Source organism: Aythya marila, assembly GCF_965140915.1.
Source record: "Aythya marila genome assembly, chromosome: 5".
Taxonomy (NCBI): domain Eukaryota; kingdom Metazoa; phylum Chordata; class Aves; order Anseriformes; family Anatidae; genus Aythya; species Aythya marila.
Window position 1 is genome coordinate 23,776,706 of NC_139046.1, and position 19,052 is coordinate 23,795,757.

Below are 19,052 nucleotides of genomic sequence, written 5' to 3' on the forward strand. Positions count from 1 at the left end.
GCAATCAATTATTTCTAAAGCTGTTTCTAATCTGATCTCTTGTGGTGCAGAGCTTTGATTTGTACAAACTTTGCAGCTTGGATTGACACATGGTGAGTGTGGTTTCTTTATTTAGAATAAACGTTATTTGTATTAACATGGCAGGTAATAAGAATAGCAGTATGTCTTAGTGATCAAACAGCTGGAATCTCTCTATTTCATTACTACAATTCCAAGCTATGGCTTTCCTTCTTACATGTGGTCACTTCTGTGCATGTGATAGGAGGGGAGTGAGAAGGGATTTTATAATTGCTTTTGTTCTTTATAACATGACTTACTGTTCTATTTTTATGCAAACCATATTTGATACATGCTATATATCTTTGTTATATTTTGACAGGTAATGGTTTGCTCACTCTGTCATGAAGTATAAGGGGGCTTCAAAAGACTAAAATCTTCTCAAGTACAGACATTGTCAACTTCTTGTTCATCTTTTCTATCTTTTGCACTGCTACAGAAAAACATTTCAAGCCTCAGTAGCATTGTTTTAAACTACAAATAGGATTAAAATCAGTAGAGCACCAAAAGGAAAAAGATGTTGGGCATACTATTTCTTTACATACACTATGTGAAAGGGAAATAGATCATTTTGTGACAAAAATATCTTTCTGTATATGTATAGACAAAGATATATATATATATATACACACACACACACACACACACATATGAGGCTGTGCTTCAGAGGAGATGCTGTTTGTTTTTGACGATCACATGGAGCAAGATCATCTGTTCATCTTTCTCATAACAAAATATCCAGTATATTCAGTTGAAATGCAATTGATGCAATCTGAAAACATTTAATGCATGAATATTGTGGAACTTAGCTTAGGTATCTTGTAACAACAAGCTCTTAAACTTTCTAAAAACACTCAGTTGTTGGCACATCTCACTGTGTGTGTTTTAAGACTAAAAATCAGCTATTTATACATGTAGTTCATGGAACATTTTGTTAGAAATTTCTAAGCCAAGGCCTGCGTAGCCAGCTCACCAACCCCATCAAGTGGTAAGGGATGAGGAAGTACTAAAATTTTCACTCTGTTTCAAAATCTATGCTGTCTTCCACTGACAGGTTCAATTCATTACGTTTTTTGTTTTACTTTCCTTTTTTTTTTTTTTTTTTTCCCCTTCAACTGATAATGTGGGAAGAGGTGTGTTTTCTGTCTGTTTTTTTGAGGGCAAGGAGAAGTGGTACAGAGAAAATGTGCTCAGTACATAGCACGTTTAAGTAGCCAAAATCTTCTGTGCTTTTACCTGTATCAGGTGGGTTTGCACTTCTCACTGTCAGTGTTAGCTAAACGAGGCCTGTTTTCTACATTTAACCTATAACAATTCTGTCCAAAAACCCCTTTCAAATGGTTGATTGAGCTATTTTTTTAGGGTACTTAATTCTTTCTAAGGAAGTTCTTCAGAAACAAGGCCCTTCTAGGTCAGGGGCACAGCAGCCATTGGCATTAAGACCAAGTAGCCAATGTTTTACCTCGGGGACTTGCAGCCAGGATGCTCTGGGTGCTGTGTACTTCCTGGTGGTACTGCTGGTAACTGCCTGATGCCTGGAAATCCTTTGGTGGTTCTGTAGCATGCGTGTAGCTCAGCTGCGTGACACAGCTGCAGGAAATCAGCGTGGGATTTACAGTCTACGATTTAATCAAAAACACAGCATGTATTCCTTAAGCCTGATATTTCCTGGAAATGTCAGCCTTATGACACTTGTGTATGCTTTTATTTCTCTGCGTGGTCTTGATGAAACATGACTTTGAACCTTTAAGATTTCTTTCTGGGTTCGCAGAATCACAGAACTGTAGGGGTTGGAAGGGACCTTGAAAGATCATAGGGTCCAACCCCCCTGCCAAAGCAGGTTCCTCAGAGCAGGCTGCCCAGGTAGGCGTCCAGACAGTTCACCTTTGCAGTCAGGCAGTTCGAGAAGGTGATGAGCTGGAGGCTGTTTCAGTGTACTGCCTCCCAGAGACCTCATTTCTAGAAATTTGACTTTCCCAGGCATGTTCATAGTTATTAAGGTTGGAAAATACCTCTAAAATCATCCAGTCCAACTGTCCACCTACCACAAATATTACAGACTTGTACAAAGTCTGTAATATTTGTCTGTAATCTTTTAATGCTGGAAGTGAGCTGAGAGACTGACCAGCTGGCAGAGGACCCAAAGTTGTGGTGCTGAAGGAAATGTTGAAAGGAAGAAATTTCAATTGCAGAATAAAGATTGAATGGATAAATGGAAAAAATGAAGTGTGTGACAAAAATTGCTGCTTGAAAAAATGGTGCGATGAGTAACTTAGTCCTAGTTATCTTGGTCACAGACAGACAGCTCCTAATAGGAAGAAAAGCTTTTTTAATTAAGAAGTGTCCCACAAGGCAATGAGTTCAAACATGGCTTAGCAAGCAAGCTGTATTTGGCATTTCTGACCTTTGGAAGTGCAAATGTTTTTTGAGAATGGCTTGTGTGTAGGAAGAAATAGAAACATAAAGGACTCCAGACCTTAAGGCTGTAATCTCCAAATTCTGCTAGAAACTGTTTTCAGGTGTTTTTATTACTGACAATATTTGTATTATAAGATCTGATTTGCTAGATATTTTTAAAATCTGGGTTATATTTTTGAAAATAATAATTTATTTGAACTATAGAAAGCACCAATCTCCATGAATAGAAACAAACTGGAATAGGGCAATGCAAAGGAAAAATAATCTGCATTATTCCCTTGAATGGGGGGCACGAGTAGATCCTCTTTTTCCTGTGAGCAAAATAAGTCTGAAACAGTTGGCAGAAATTTCATTATGATCTGGGATGTGGGGGTATCCTTGCTCCTGTGCTCTTGCTGAAAGCCTGCAGGTGGCAGTAAATTTATGCCCAAGTTACTGGTAGGTTTTGAATTTTCTGTCAAGATCCTGTCAATTTTTTTTTTTCTACTCTGTTTCTCTTAGTTGTAGCACTATTACAATTGGTTTTAATCCTAATGCATACTAATTAAGGGATATTTAAAAAGAACAGATAGTACACAGAGCTCTAAAGAAGGATTATCTTTTGCTACTGTATCGTGAAGGAAAATTGCTTTGTAAAGGCTTAGGAAGCAATAGAAACGGATTAGATGTTTTCTAGTTGCTATAGAAACAAAATATGTAATTAAACAAAACGAAATATATTTCAACTCTTACACTGATGAAAAGTACTCAGGAAAGGTTGGACAATGAGTATTTTATATTGCAACATCAAGAAATAAACAGGATTTGGGATTATTTTTCTAATACGATTTTTGTCTACTGCATATTTGGCACTCAGCTAACCCAAAGCAAAAATATTTTGTTTCCTAGGGTGAAGTTATAAAAGGGAGTGTTAATCAGTAAGCAATACATTGATGCCTCTCATCAGTACTGCTGCAAATTAGTAACATTGATATTATGTGATACTGATGATACTGTGAAATGATGCAAACTTTAAGTATGATTTTGTATCAGATAATATGTCAAAAGATCTTCCATCAAATCAGCAAGTACTGTGGGGTTAGCATGCGAGTCAGCGAGCAGTTAGTACCAGCTGCCAGAAGAGGGCGCTTTGAGGTTTCTTATGAAATACTTTGAAAGTTGCACCTTTTTTTTTTTTTTTTTTTTTTTTTTTTTTTTTTAATCATAAAATTTAATGGTTTAAATTTCAGAAAGGTAGCAGTGACTGTTACTGCTCTTTGTTAGCTTAATTCTGAAGTTGACCACATTTGCTAACAGTAAATTAAGGATGCACGCTTCTGTGGAAGGATCTTTTATTTAGCACATGGTTCAAAGTGTGGCCATAGGAGGAGCACTAAAATTGGTTGCCTTTCAGTTCTACAGAAAAGAAAAAGGAGAGACGTAGAATGTGCCAATATACGATTTGTCAGGGTGAAGCAAATGAAGGAAGATTTAAAGAAACCCTGTATTCAGATCAATGTTTGTTTTCATGTTCAGGTACTTACTACAAAATGTGGCTAAAATGACAGAATCTACCCAATTCAGGCACTGTTTACCTTGGAAGCACTTCATGCGGTATGCCTCCACCTGCTTGCAAGGCTTCTACATGAAATTATTTTATCACTTCTTATGATCCTTCCTTTATTTTACAATACCTAGTTGTAGTCCTTGGCACCTCCAGGTCTCAACAAATCGTAGGACATTTCAGAAGGGGACACAGACAGCAAGCACTGCTACAAGAGCAAAGTTTGTCCCGTCTCTACCCGCTCACTCGAGACCAAAAGGGAAATAGAGGGGGAAAAAAGAGGACAAAAGAAAATCCTGGAATTATCTGAGACAGGAATTTATTTCAGGTCTGCCTGCCTGCCTACCTTTTATTCCTTCAACAACCAGTTGTTTCATCCTCAGGTACGTGTGCCCTGTTGTGATGCCCTATATTTAAACTGATTTCTAAAGCATCTCATCCATTAGTCCAGGCAACCAATGCTATCATACACACATCTTCAAGTAAACAAGCAAAAATAGAAAAATAATTTGACTTTTTCCCTTTGTTTTTCTTCTTTTGGGTTGTATGCTGAAACCTATTCATCCTCCATGCTTTAGCCTACCTGCCACTGCTAAGATTTCAGAAGGCAAAGACTTGCTTTTTTTGCCTTTTTTTTTTTTTTTTTTTTTTTTTAATCAGGCAAAGTTACCTGGAGTTCTTCATAGTTACAAAGTAGACTAATCTAACAAAGAAATTGGTTGTGTATGGTGGGGAAAATGTGTTGGTTTTAAATGTTTTTGGAGTGTTTATAGGATAAATAAATAAATAAACATATTCTACAAGCAAAATGCTGCAACTTAGAATGTAACATCACTGCCACCCCAAAACAAAAATTGCAAAAAATGTTTAAAAATGAGGGGAGGGCAATGCCAAAGATGTGTTAGAGTTGACCCCCAAAAACCCATGTGGGAAGGTATAATTGTGTTTTAGTAAACCACTGCTTAATTATTAAGGAACAGGTTTATTTTGGAATATTATGAAAGCGTCTTCGTCTTTATACTTTTTTGAAGACACTGAAGTGAGACTCAATTCACTGATATTATTTACTTGTATGTGTTTAAAATTAATAAACGTTTGTCTAGAGTCTTGCCCTAAGCTACTAAATTGTTTCCATTTAAAATTCTTCACTGTGATTCTTCACTTTTATCAATAGTTTAAAAAATCTTTTGCGATACAAAATGCTGTAATGGATCAGATGTTATTTTTTCAATCCTGTCAAAAAAAACATTTTAACATGTGAATCTGGTACTTAAGTCCTGTCTGTGCTGGTATGAAATATCTGCCTGTTTGTAAAAATTCCAACGCTTTGGATTATATTTTGTTATGCACAACTGTATCTAACAGCAAAACAAAAGGAGTAGATCAGTGATACTTCTCTAGAACTAAGAGATATAAACACTACCCACACTGAATATTATCCCCAAACTTTCAAAATTTAATTGAAGAAAACATTTGGGTACAATCTGTCCAGAGAATAACTGCTTTTGGATGTCTAGTAATTGGCTGTTAACGTCTCTTATTGATAAGTGGTTTTGTTTGTTCTTGACATGTTGATTTGCATTTTGAGCTTGAATTTCTCTGATTATTACTTTTTTTTCCAAATTTTTTCACAAGAGAATTGTGTCTTAGCTTTGTGAAAAAAATTGCTTAGGGACTCTTTTTTTTTTTTTTTTTTTTTTCCTCCCATCTCCTAAGCCTTCCCTAATGGAGGCATTTGATCCTAATGAAAAATTGCCCTAATGTCTCTCATGTCAAATGGAAGCAGTAGGTGCTATCTGCAGTGTTATTTCAAACAAGCAAAGTAAATAAAAGAGTTTAGAAAGAGCTAGAATAATTGTGAATTGCACTAAAACACCAAGGAAAAAAATATCTTATTGGATGTTTGAGTCCTCAGAGCTGCTATGTTCTCGATAGTTATGGGTTGGTTGCTCTGCCTTCTTGTCTGGATGCACTGGCATCCCGACTTGTTGGCAGTATCCCCCCCTTTCACCCAAGTTGTTTCAGCTGCATGTGCTGAATCATCTGGTGGCTGCTGGCTTCTCTCTCTTCTATGAGACCACAGAGCCTTATAATACACCTCACAGGTAAGGGGAAATCACCACAAGTGTTGTATCCAATGTTATTGTGCTGGAAATCTTGTTTTACCTCACTATAATGCAAAATTGTCACCATTTACTTATCCTATTAAATGATTAACAACATGCCCCGTGTTATGCTCTGAGTGTGTTTAGCATCTGTAAAATACCAAATTCCTGATTTTCTGTGGTTAGCCCTACACCAGACACTACTTGACCCTTAAGCCATCTGCACCTTTCTAAAGGCTGTGACGATTTTTCACTTTTTTTTTTTTTTTTTTTTTTTTCACCAAACAAATAATTTTTAAGCTTTCTTATCTTGGCAAGATGCTTGTAAAAATTGTTCTCCTTCAGTGTTTGCCACTCAGCTCTTGATTGCCTTGGTGTGAGGAGACAGCTAAAGTATTTCAGTCCAGGGTATTTATTCAGCAGCAAACATATGATGCCAAAGCAGTTGGCGCACTACTATGGTGGATATGAAGCTGCATTACAACTGGTAGGGCTTTCAAACACATTCAAATGCAACCTTCAAATGCATTCAAAAGAAGAAAATCTTTTCTTAATCACCATTTGGAGAAAAAAATAATGGACGCTCTTTAAGAAGAGTGGGGGCTGAAAAGTTGTGTTTTCAGATTTCATCAAAAAAGTAGATGTGACAAAATTATAAAAGTATCAGATCAACTTAATCGTTTACAGGGAGATATATAGTATCTTACATATATTCTTAAATACTAAGGAAGACCGTAGAATGTTTTAGTGCTTCACACTTCTTTAAGTGAAATAAGCTAGAATCCTCTCTCTGGCTCCATCACGGTGCACAGAGGAGTTATATCGTGAAATATGACATGAAGCATTAACCAAAGTGAAATGATGGGTAAATGTGAGAGTTGATAAAGTGCCAGAATACATTCCCCAAACTTCTGAGGAAGCGTTCAAGGTACCATTCTACCACCAATTATTCTAAGTCTCTTGTGGGCAAGATCCAGAGGAGCGGGTACACAGCTGAGTCTGCTTGCAGGTGCTGCAGACAGCAATAGTGCGGTACTGTGCTGAACAGCCTGAAACTTGGCACCTGTGGAAAAACTTATGAGATACTGTGATAAAATGTATTAATTACAAAACACAGCTGCTGAATTCTCATGTTTGTTCAGGTTCTTTTCCTTCATTCTCTTATTGCGTGGTCTTGCTACTTGTGTAACTGCAGTATTCCTTAAATCTCTAAATAGAAAGTAAGGAAAAGCTTACATTGTTATTTATTTATTTATTTTTGAAGTCTTTCTTCCATTGTTTCCCTTTTAAATAGTTTGAGATGCATATAAATATTCCTGATGATTAGGCAGTAGTGAGCCAATTCCAACATGCCTGCAAATGAAGCATTTTTAATCAGGCTTCATGTGAATTGGGCTCTATCATAAAAATTTCATGCTCAACTCACAAAAAGCTGTTTCTCATTTTAAGTAATGCTCACTCTGTTTTGTTTTCTTTTTTCTTTTTCTGCTTTTATGGGATATAAATAGCCTGGTATTGTTTGGAATAGCATAGCATAAAAATGTTTTTCCTGGCTATGTAGGACTCACGATGTGGTTTGCTTTATTATTGTATTTTATAAAAGATTTTTTTTTTCTTTTTTCTATTTTTTTTTCTTTTTTCTATTTTTTTTTTTTTTCTTTTTCTCTTCCAGAAGACTCACCCTAACACGTTCATATTTTATTTTGTGAAGGAGTCCATTGCCATAGTGGTTATCCCTGATACCTTAGGCCAGACTAATGACATTATCCCTGGTTTTGACTTTAGAAACATACCTAGCCAGACTGTTGTTAGCACCTGTGTTCAGTGATATCCATTTAGCCTTCAGCTTTGCCAGCTTTGGGGAATTTGGCATCCTTCCCTTGGCAGGAGCAATTACAGCGTGGGTAGGCAGACACGTTCACACCTCTGGGTGCTGCACAAACAGCTCTCAGCTGGCCCTTGCTGTCACCAGGGGAAGCAGCTCTGCCCATCCTATGTGTATTTCATATCAAAGCAGTGAGCAAGCAAAACACAATAAGGAATAGGGTTTTATTTCCTTTATATCTTTGTTTATAACTTTTATAGTGCTTTATGTCTTAATTGTAAATGAAATCCCAAATGTTCATACTGTTGCCTGCTGTCCATATTTTTTTGTTCTTGGTAATTTGTAGCCTGAAAGTTATCACAGAACACAGTTTCTTTTCTAAACTGCTAGGAAGTTATCAGAAACAATCATGAGAAGAGTATTACAGACATTTCAGTTTTCTATGTATATTATCATGTTTGGGAATTTAATTTTTATAGTTGGCACATCAAGTTTAAATATGTGTAATGGATTTTCCTTTTTAAATGCTGTGAGGAATCCTTGAGGAATCCTTGAGGAAAACAGAAAAATAAAGAGGATCTAGGGCTTTGCAGCTTGTTCAACTAACAGGGGATTGCCACGTGCACCAGGAGCACCAGCAGCATGCTCATGGCAGCAGCGATTCCAGCCAGGGTGCTGACGAGCTGGCCGTCGCCATCACCATACCAGCAAGCTGCAGGGCCTTGTCCTTGTCCAAAAGGCAGCACCTTCTCCTGTGAACATCCTTTGTGGCTGACAGTAGAAATGAGCATAATTGCTTTCTTTAGAGAAAATTCCATAAGAGCCTGAAAGACCTAAACAACTGTAGGTGTACAAAGAAAAGATGAGTGCTATTCCAGCCACTCTGAGGACCTGCTATTCAATTCCAGTTGTTTGCCTTTTGTTTTGTGTAGTTTAGATGCCTGTTAATGTTGGTTTAGCTCTGTGCATAACAGGTGCTGTCAGAACAGGCAGGCCACTCCTGTACCTGAGAAACCTGGATAAACATTTGCATTCCTGGAGGGCCTTACTGACCTGAAGGAGGGTTGCAGAGGTATCATATCTGCTTGTGAAGGTGCGCAACTGTTGAAGGATCAGGCTTTTGGCTTTCAGTGAGAAGGGAGAATTACCTACCTTCTATCAGCTTCTGTGTTTAAAACTTCTGTACTCCTAAGGCTACCATGTCACTGTCTGTGCTACTGATGATGTTCCTTCCAAGCTGGTAGGTACAGATGTGAGCTCCAGCCGCAGTAGAAATTGCTGTTGACATTGCATAATATAGAATTTGTCTGTTAATGTTCTGCATAAGATCACTTTAAGAAACTTATAGAAATATTTTTCGTAGTGGTCTGTAATTTAAGCCACAAGTATTTTTTACACACAGAAACAGAAAATGGGAGCCCTGTCCCTTGTTGTGAAGTGTGGGCAAAGTTGGCTTCTCTGTGGGTTCAGGGTCAGGTACACAGCATCCGGGGGTTGGCAGGGTTCCTCAGATGTTTCCTTCCATGGTTATTCACCTCAATCAAATCCTCTTCACAGCTTGCTGCTGGGTCTTGCAAGCACTGGCGCTGGCACATAAATGTCTGGGAGAAATGAGAAATGTACTCATCAGTGCTTGGTGCTTGCTGAAATGCACTTTGGGTGATAACCTGAGGCATTCGAGTCTGGCAGATCTTGGGTAAAGATTTTGGAGGAAATAACAAGGACTTTCTTTTAAGAGTTGTTTAGTAAATGGAGTTGAATTTCTCTGCAAGGTCCTTCATTTTGCTGAATGCTGGAGGCTTCACGGCAACTTCTCTAAAATAAACAAAATTATTGAGTTAAAAGAGAAAATATGAGTGCAGTTGTTGCACTAGCACTTGTATTATTTTCCTTTTAAAACAGCTTACATTATTTTTCAACCTTTATGTGCGGTGACTACTCACATTTAGAAGCATTTATCTGCCATTTAATTGCGAACACTGATATCCTGTAATCCAGAAAAAACAATCTGTGAGTTTTGGAATAAAAGTGTGTAAAAATTTATCAAATTTTGAGGGCATATGAGCACTTGGTTACTTGGCTAAGAAAATATAGTCTTAGATATACAAAGAATGAAAACGTAAAAATGGTATTGTTTAGGTGAAAAAACTAATTGGATGGATCATCACAACAATTCTTACCTGATTTGCACAAAACCCAGAAACCCATCTCAGGAATGTAAATTTAAGTCTGTTTCAGTTTTTTTTCTGTTAGAAATGCACTGAGCACATTGTGATCCCAGGGTGGTTTGGATAAAATATTCCGCCTGTTTTTCATAATAATGCTCATGGAACTCAGTTATTCCTGCGCTACGTCGTTGCAAGGTCAGAGCATACAAACACCAATTAGCAACTTGGTCTTTTTCAGACCAGAAAAAATTAAACACCAGAAATCCTAAAGGTGGGATTCCCATATTGTGAATTGGCTTTTTTGTTGTAGTATTTTATTTTATTTTATTTTATTTTATTTTATTTTATTTTATTTTATTTTATTTTATTTTATTTTATTTTATTTTATTTTATTTTATTTTATTTTATTTTATTTTTGTTACCGTTGCACTTTCATAACTTCTTTTTTTTTTTTTTATTTTCTTGTAAGAAGGGAGGGTTTTGCCAGTAAATAACTGAATTGCTTAATACACTATTTGCTTCAAAGGACAGCAGGAAACAGATTCTCGTTTTCATAGAACTACTGGTGCATACTAAGGACAAAGTGCTTGCTCTGTTACTCATTAATTTCTTGGAGGGAATCACACAGAAGATATCCATTTAAAACCCAGCTCTGTTTCTATTTTCTATTAGTGCATCGTTGTACTTTTAGTAATGTCATCACTTATTCTCTGCTGAAATCTTCTGAACATCTAAAAGTATGGAAATGGATGGGTTTGCTCTGTAATCACAAGTACTGGGCACGTTCAGCAATGATTATTTGTACCTTTAATAGTCGTGTGATAGCCTTGTGATGTTTAATTAAAACACATGTCCAAAACAAGTCTTCAGAGGATAAAAATGTGGTATTTTTAAACAGGTAGAACATACTGTGTTCCTTTTTATGAGATTTCTGGAAAGACCTAAAATTGTGATTTCTTCTGTTTATGGGTGTGTCTTTTTTCCTCTGAGAATGGAACAAGGGATCTGACTAGAAAGAGTTTTTTAGTTTGTTTTGTTTTTTTGGTGGTTTTGTTTTTAAATTTTTGAGTTGCTAGAAAGGTGAGATAAAATGAAGAACCTGTTATAGCATAAGTCCCTTTATAAGACATACTCAGAGAATTTATTTCTGTGTTTTCAGGGTCATGTTTGCTTCTAGTTTTCTCATCCAATTTGCACAGAAAATGAATATATGCCAATTATCTTAACTATTAAATTCAAGGTTTTCTATTATTGTGAGAAGAAAAGGTTCCAGAAACCTTATAGAAAAAGTACACAAGTATTGAGCATCCTTATTATTCCATTCTGTTTTATGTACACTGTTATTTATGAATGGCTTCCTTCTAATTAGATTTGCAATATAAAACAAGTCTCACTGATATAATAAGGATTAAATTGTACAAGTGCGGGCATTAACCGTTTAGACTTAGCCAAAATCTTCTAGTTTATGTAATGGGCTACATACCACATAAAAGAATTTGGAAATATTTTACATGGTTGTTAAGACAGTTTTATGGGAAACAGCTTCAATCACTACATGAAAACCCAGGTTCTGTTTCCAAAGATTCTTTTCCACTCAGACTGTGGAAAGTTTGAGTTTTGCACTCAAGCTGGCAAAAATAAAAAATAAAAATACTGCAGTATGACTCTTTGCAGGACAGAGGGAGTTCTTTGTGTTTGTCAGGAAAGCTGTGGGCCTAATGTAGAATAAGGATAATCTGCTATACCTAACTACTACAAAAATAAAATGCCTCAAGTGATTTTAGTTAAGCAGGCATTTTCTGCTTCCAAATACTTCCTAAACTCAGATTCATGTTTTCCTGCTGAAGAGTGGCCAAAAATAATGTGATGGCAAGGATATATTAAGGGAAACATAAGTCTAACACGCCAGCATAGTTTACACTAAGCTTACAGTTCACTTCTGCATATATATTTGTGTATGTTTACATACAAAAACATGTATGTATATAGAAATACACACCAGTCTCTGCAAAGGGAGGCTGCAGACCTACTGTGATACATCCAGTGCATCTAAGTAATATACAATATGCTGAAGCCCTAAACTACGTCTTATTTCAAGAAATGAAGTACTTTGTCAGGAATTACCCAATAGCTTAATATACTATTATCAAACCTATTTTGTAAGCCGAGTTACTTAGTGCAGGATGTGTTCATCTGTAGGAAGGTAAGTTTGGATGTTTCGTGGTTACCCTGTAGCAGAAGTTGGCACATTGTCCCTCAGACTGCTTTGCTGGCTGTGTGAGTGTATTACCTGAGCACGTCACCCTGGCAGTGGGGTGTTTCTGATCACCTCGGCACGTTGGGATGGATGTGGAACAATGCAGTGCCTGGCTGGTGCCAGTGGTGAACATACAGGAACCTGCTGCTAGCACATGGTGCTCAGCAACATCCCTGCTAAACGTGCTGTCGTGGTGGGCTGCTCATAATACAGTAAACACCTTGCTTATAAATCCTGGATCTGGGTGAAACTGGTAACTCAAGGCAAACACAGTTGTAGCAATCCTTAGCTAGCTCCAGAACTACAGGCAAAGGCTCATGCTATGAATGGGCCCGTTTCTAACACATATGAAACAATACGCTTCAAGATAACTTAGTAAGAGATGTTTAGGTGTATCGTGTTGACCTTATTTCTTTTTTTATTCACCTTATGTCAAGGCAGTTTAACATGGCCAATACTCCCTCCCTTGATTTTCCTTCCTATACAAGCTCAATATATACCTTTGATGTAAAAAATCTGTATTCCTTTTTACAGGGCTATAAAAATGCAGGAATGCCATATAACTTGCAAAATACTCTGTCTTGTTTGACTTTATATTGCTATTTCCATCCTATTGGCCTCTCCCTCCACAAAAAATAAAAAATAAAAAAGACATTATCTTAATGAAAAACAGCTTGTTTGGAGGAACTTTTTATCTTGCTAGTAGTAATCTGGTTTGGTTTTGTATATCAGCAAAGTGGAGACTCTGATAGAGGAGAGAAATTACTCGGAGAAGTACAAAATCCCTATGTTGACACACAGCATTTAGGATTGAACAACACATCTTTTAACTGCTCTTCTAATTACTCTTTGGATATTTTAGAATCTTGAAAGTGTTAATATTGATGGATTCTGAGACTGGAGAGGTGGAGCAAACATAGGCACAGATGACCCATCCCAGCTGTTGCTAGATGTTGCGCTAGATGACCTCTTGAAGTCTATTTCAGCCCTGCATTTTTATGATTTCACAGCAATATCTCAGTATTTTAGCACATATTCAAGCTCCTGTTCTTCCTTTCTCTGCTCTGTGTTGTTAAGTGACTAGGGCAAAAATAAAAAGAAAAAAAGGGGGGGGGGGGTTGGTTCAAGTTCTTGCTTTTTAAAAGCACAGGCTGCTGCTGCACTCCATGAGGAGAAGGTGGGAGTGTGTTTGTGTGTGGGGTGGGTGGAAGACAGAAAAGGAGGTCCTCACAGCTCTCTCAGCCCTCCTGAGCACCGCAGGAAGAGATGATTAAGGAAATCTTACACACTGCGGGGGGCGGAAGGTAGCACAGAAGTTGCAAAATGCACTGGGATAAAGGGGGACAAGAAGAAAGAGAATCATACTTCAAAAAGCAGAGGTCACAGCCACAGTGTTCCCTTTCCTATACTATCTCTCTTTCTGCCTGCCCTGTGATGGATATTTTTATAGTCCCTGCATGGGAGCGGGAGAGAGGAGGTAGGGAGGGCTCCTCTGCAAGTATAGCTGAGGATCTCTGCTCTTGGATGCTGTTCCAAATTTTGATCCTCGTGAGGTTCTCACACTCTCTGGTTTTATGCGAACACTTGGTGGATTATAAGAAACGAGAAGGGCTCTCGCCTTGCCTGGCTGGTTTACTGACCTAAGGAAAACTGGCAGTGCTTGCTATCTTCTAGCACCAGTGAGAGAGTTGCTGTTCACTCCCATCTTTAACTTGTGCAGGACAGAGTAGCTGGAGCCAAATACATTGGCTACTCTATCCTGAAATGCCAACATTTCTTACCATTACCTAAATACCTAGATATGAAATAGTTGATGTACATACTAAAGAATTTGTAAGGCACCAAACTTTTCCTTTACACAGTGCTAAATATTACACTGTGGAGAACTGAAACTGCCACTTCTCATTGGAAATGGAGCAATTTTAAAAGCCAGCTTTAAAGTTTAAAATACAGTTATTCTAATCTTGGTCTTTTATTGTCCCATCTCTTCAAGGTACTAAGTAGTATTTCAGAAAATGATCCTGTGTTATATTTGGATCCTCCATCCATGTATGCATAACACCAAAAAGCATATTAAAGATTTGTTTTAGCCAAAGACTGTTTAGTCAAATTAATTACTTCTCTAAGTGTAAACAGGAAGGTATATGAAGTATGCCTGTAGGGATGAGGCCTTACATGTATGAACCTCTAGTCCTCATTGTATCTCCTGTGACTAGAAAACCTAGTGAGGACACCTGGATGAAATAGGAAGGAACAATAGTCAGCATTGTAAATCCTAACATTTAAAAAAAAACACAAAACAATCAAGAGCTACTGATATTTATAGGAATATTTTTTTATTTATTGTATTCTGAGTATAAATATGAATATATAAAGCACTTTGGCCTGTCCTTTAAGAACAAAAGTTGTTGTGCTGCCATCTGGGAGCCACAGCCTCTGGTCACACCCCTGGGCCAGGCACCAGATTACTGACTCTTGCCAGCTGTGCAGGGCAGCAACGCAGAGGTGCTGCTTTTAGACGTGGAGAATATCAGATGTGGAAGGAGAAGGCTAGCTGCGAAATTACTGCAGTCTGCATTTTGGTCCTTCATTTTTTGTTCATGTTTATAAAGGCAGTAAAGACTAAGTCATGCAAAGCAGCAGGAGTTTCTTTCCCACTTCACAGTTTAAAGGTCCACAGGGATCTGCTGAGCTTTTAAGGTCATAAGCGTACAGAATGAAAGAAGAGGAAAATAATGAAAAGCAGGTGATTCTGTGCTAACTAAAAGCAGGTTTGCTTGGGGCAAATTAACTTGAAATTAAAAAAAAATAATAGTTTAGTTGCATTTAAGATGAAAATATGAAAAAAAGTATTATTATTTTTTTTTAAATATAAATCTCTGTTCAGTTATAGTTATAATGAAAATTACTACAAAGCACAGACTGAAGATAAATACAGAATTCAAAGGGTTCCTGAATTCTGCAGGTTAGACCCCTTTTTGGACAATATGTGAAATATGCTAGAAATTTTGTATGCTGGATGTGAAGCTGAAAACAATTTGTAACAATTTGCAAAGAAATAAGGAAAACATTTATTTTATCAGGATATCTTTTTGCTTCTACTTCCATCTTTCAAAAACTCAGAGAAAGAATGCTAATGTGTTCGGTGATTCACTACTCCATAAACTCTCATGGAAAGGGTCATGGAAAATCTGCTGTAATGGGTAGGTATCTATAAAGGGCTCATTTCTGTCTTACAGTTGTTTCTCTAGGGTTTTGTAGAGTTTAAAGCAAAAGCACGCTTTTCAGTACAGGCATTCTATTGTTTTTAATGAATAATCACACATCTCAGAGCCAGGTTGATTTAATGATTATATGAAAATGTTACCACTGTGTATTACTAGGTGTATTCTTCCTTCCTTCCTTCCTTCCTTCCTTCCTTCCTTCCTTCCTTCCTTCCTTCCTTCCTTCCTTCCTTCCTTCCTTCCTTCCTTCCTTCTTATTATCAGCATGAATTTGGAATAGCTAAATTATGTATGACTAAAATAGCTATCAATAAACAATGTAGATCACATGCAGACAACTGAACAAACAAATAAACTGAAATCTTGGTTCAGTATTCTGTATACACATTAATGGATTTATAAGAATTTAGAGCAGCTAGGAAAAAACTAACCCCTTCTGACAGTAAACCTACCTGATGGCAATGAAAATCTTATCTCATTTTATCAACTCTATTTGTCATTAAAGTGGATATTCTTTGTATTGAACTGGAGGAATGTTAAACCTGTCACTTGTGCACTGACTATTGCTAGTTCATGCTTTTGGCCCACAGTTTCTCTCCTGTCTATCTAAAGAAGTTGTTCCCTGCTGGTAAGCAGGATATCCAAACAATAGCCCAAGTCTGAATAAGAATTTGTTGTTGTTGTTTTTCAGTTTGTATGTTTGTTTGTGTATTCTCTTTTTCTTTTTCTTTCTTTTTTTTTTTTTTTTTTCTTCCCCAGGTTGGACTGCTAGAAACCAAAGGGAATTTTTCCTCTCACCTTTGTAGCATGGGGCTCAATTTGCTTCCTAAAATCATCTGGGAATTCCATTTAACCAATGCCCTGTAACATAAAGACCTAGAACATTGGTGTAGTTTCTCCTGTGTCTTTGTGGGACCCATTCCAGCTGTGGTTCTTGGTTTCAGGTTAGTTACAGAGTTCATGAAAGCTTTCTTGTGAGGGGTCTGCATCCACGACCTGGGGCTTGTCCTGAAAGATTGATGACTGTGGGAATCACTTTTGGAAGGAGTCCTATCTCAGCCTTCTGGAGTGCTGGGATTTCTCCTGGGAGGGGAATTTTCCATAGAGCTTTTTTCCTCCCCTTTTGTCTCATATTAATAGTTTGAAAATTAATGCAAGTCTTCAAGCCTAACAGAGGAGGGTGTCCATCTTCCTCTGAAGTAACATTTGTGGAGATGGTTACTACCCTCCTGCTGAACATTTACCACCTACTATGAGCACAGCAATGGAAATCCATTGCAAAAACAATGAGTTAATTAGAGCCAGAAACTGTGGCAGTTCTTTGCCTCAAATGTGTTTTTCAAATTCACATTGTATAGATGTTGCATTCAGAATTGTTATGAGCCCTGTTTTTACTGTGCCCTATTTTCCCCAAAAATCTTGGAGGTGGACATAGTACTGAACTGAAAAGATAATTGTGTTCGTAGTTGATGTGAGTTCAACGATAATTTGATTTAAAATAAATTGAAATAACTTAGTGTGCTCCTTAAAGAATTAATGAAATGGTATAAGAATGTGTCCAGTATTGTGCATATTGAAATGGTTCCTTTTCTTGGTTGCAATACCCATTCATGCAGCTAAGGGAAAACTACAGAAAATTATTTATGTGTACCTTAAAACCAAGTCTTCTGCTTTACGCAAAATGAGACTTTAACATTGCCTACAGTTGGTGTGAATAGTAAAAGAAATTGGAAACAAAAAAGTCCTTTGGAGCGCAGTTCAAGGGGGTCTGACACACTACAAGAAAACCACATGACATCTGCACATTTTTCTGTATGTTAGCACTGGAAAGAGGAGAGAATTACCAGGAAATGTTGCCCTGTGATTTCTGCATTGAAGTGGCTGCATCTGTGCCACCTGTTGATGACATGATTGGAGCATTAGTTCTTGCTCTGCCTTAGCACTATTGATAACTCTGCTTAACATCGCCACAGGGGAGGCTTTGTTGGAGGCTGCAGTCACTTTGCCTGAGCAATGGTGTACATTGGCTCCTCCATTCAACCCTTTTTTCCGACATTAGCGCATTTGAATGGGCCACCAGTGAAGCCATTCAGTGAGAACATGCACCGGGGCTCCTGGGTGGCCCGGGCCGCGCTGAGAACCCTTGTTAATGGACTGCGAGCCGCAGCCTATTGAGGTCCATGAACTCGGTGACCAAAGAAAAGTGAGACAAAGATGTCCCTCGGCAGAACATGTAGGTCAGCGCCGGACAAAGGCGGACATCGACCAGTCAAACCGATTTGATTACTGAGCTGAAAAGGGGACACCTACTGCCATGAGAGCGCCCTTCCCGCAGGCCTGGGCCACCCTCACCTGCATGCAGGCCTGCACCAGCCTGCCAGGCCCTGGCCTGGGACCCGGCTCACACAGAGCCTGGTTGGTGCTGGGGTGGCCTGCAGTCGGGGTAGTCACCAATGCAGGTTGCTCGGAGGCATGCATATAATCCTAGTGTGTATCAGTCATATATAGACATGTACAGCATATATGAATTTGTATGTTTATACCTGAGAAGTGGCGGCTAATCATGACTGAAGTTCTGAATTAAACTTCTGCTGTTGGTTTGTACGTATGTTTTTTGATAAAGGGAGCGATCTCTTTCAAACATTGACTACAAAGCAGCGAGGTTGAAATGGGAAGTGGCAGATGCTGTGTGTGTCACTCCTAAATAATAAAGATGTGCCACATTACAATTGTGTCCTGTTGAAAGAGGATTTTCACTGAGGTTTGCCAGTGAATCCAAAATATTTGTCTCCATTTTTTGTTTTGGTTCTAACTTATACCTGATGACACAAACATGTGGTTGTGATCATTAAAACCACTCTGTTAAGCCAGTCAGACACCAGGTAGTGAGACCTCCTCTTCTTAGGGTTAAGGGAAAAAGGACAGTGGGAACTGGCTCTATATGAGCTCTTTACTTGGCTAAAGCTAAAGTGGTCTGATTTGGATCAGTGGCTTGAAAACCCTTGGCTGGTTTTGAATTATGACAGTATGCAAGACTACCCCTGTCCTTGCATCTTTGTGTGCTCTCCCTGGAATCCTTGGGCACGAGATTATGTTTCTTCATGCAGATTAACAGTAGTGCTGTGAGAAGCATTCTGCACCTCAAATGTATGTTGTGAGCTCAAGTATTGACTTTTCTAATTTGATAAACTGGTGGGGATATGCCTTTTCTATTTACCTGTGTGGTTCTTTACCTTCAACCTTGTGAAAATATCACTCAGAAATTGTACAGGTGCTAAACGTCCCTGCACCTACGGTTAACCACATATGTTCAACTTCACCTTATATTTCCTGCACCTCATTTCCCACCCGCTTCAGGGGCAATCTGCTGGGAATGAACTGTATGTACCCAGAAGACGTAAACTTGCCTTGTAATCAATCTCCCACAAATCTAACCCTTCGTTTTCTAGATCGCT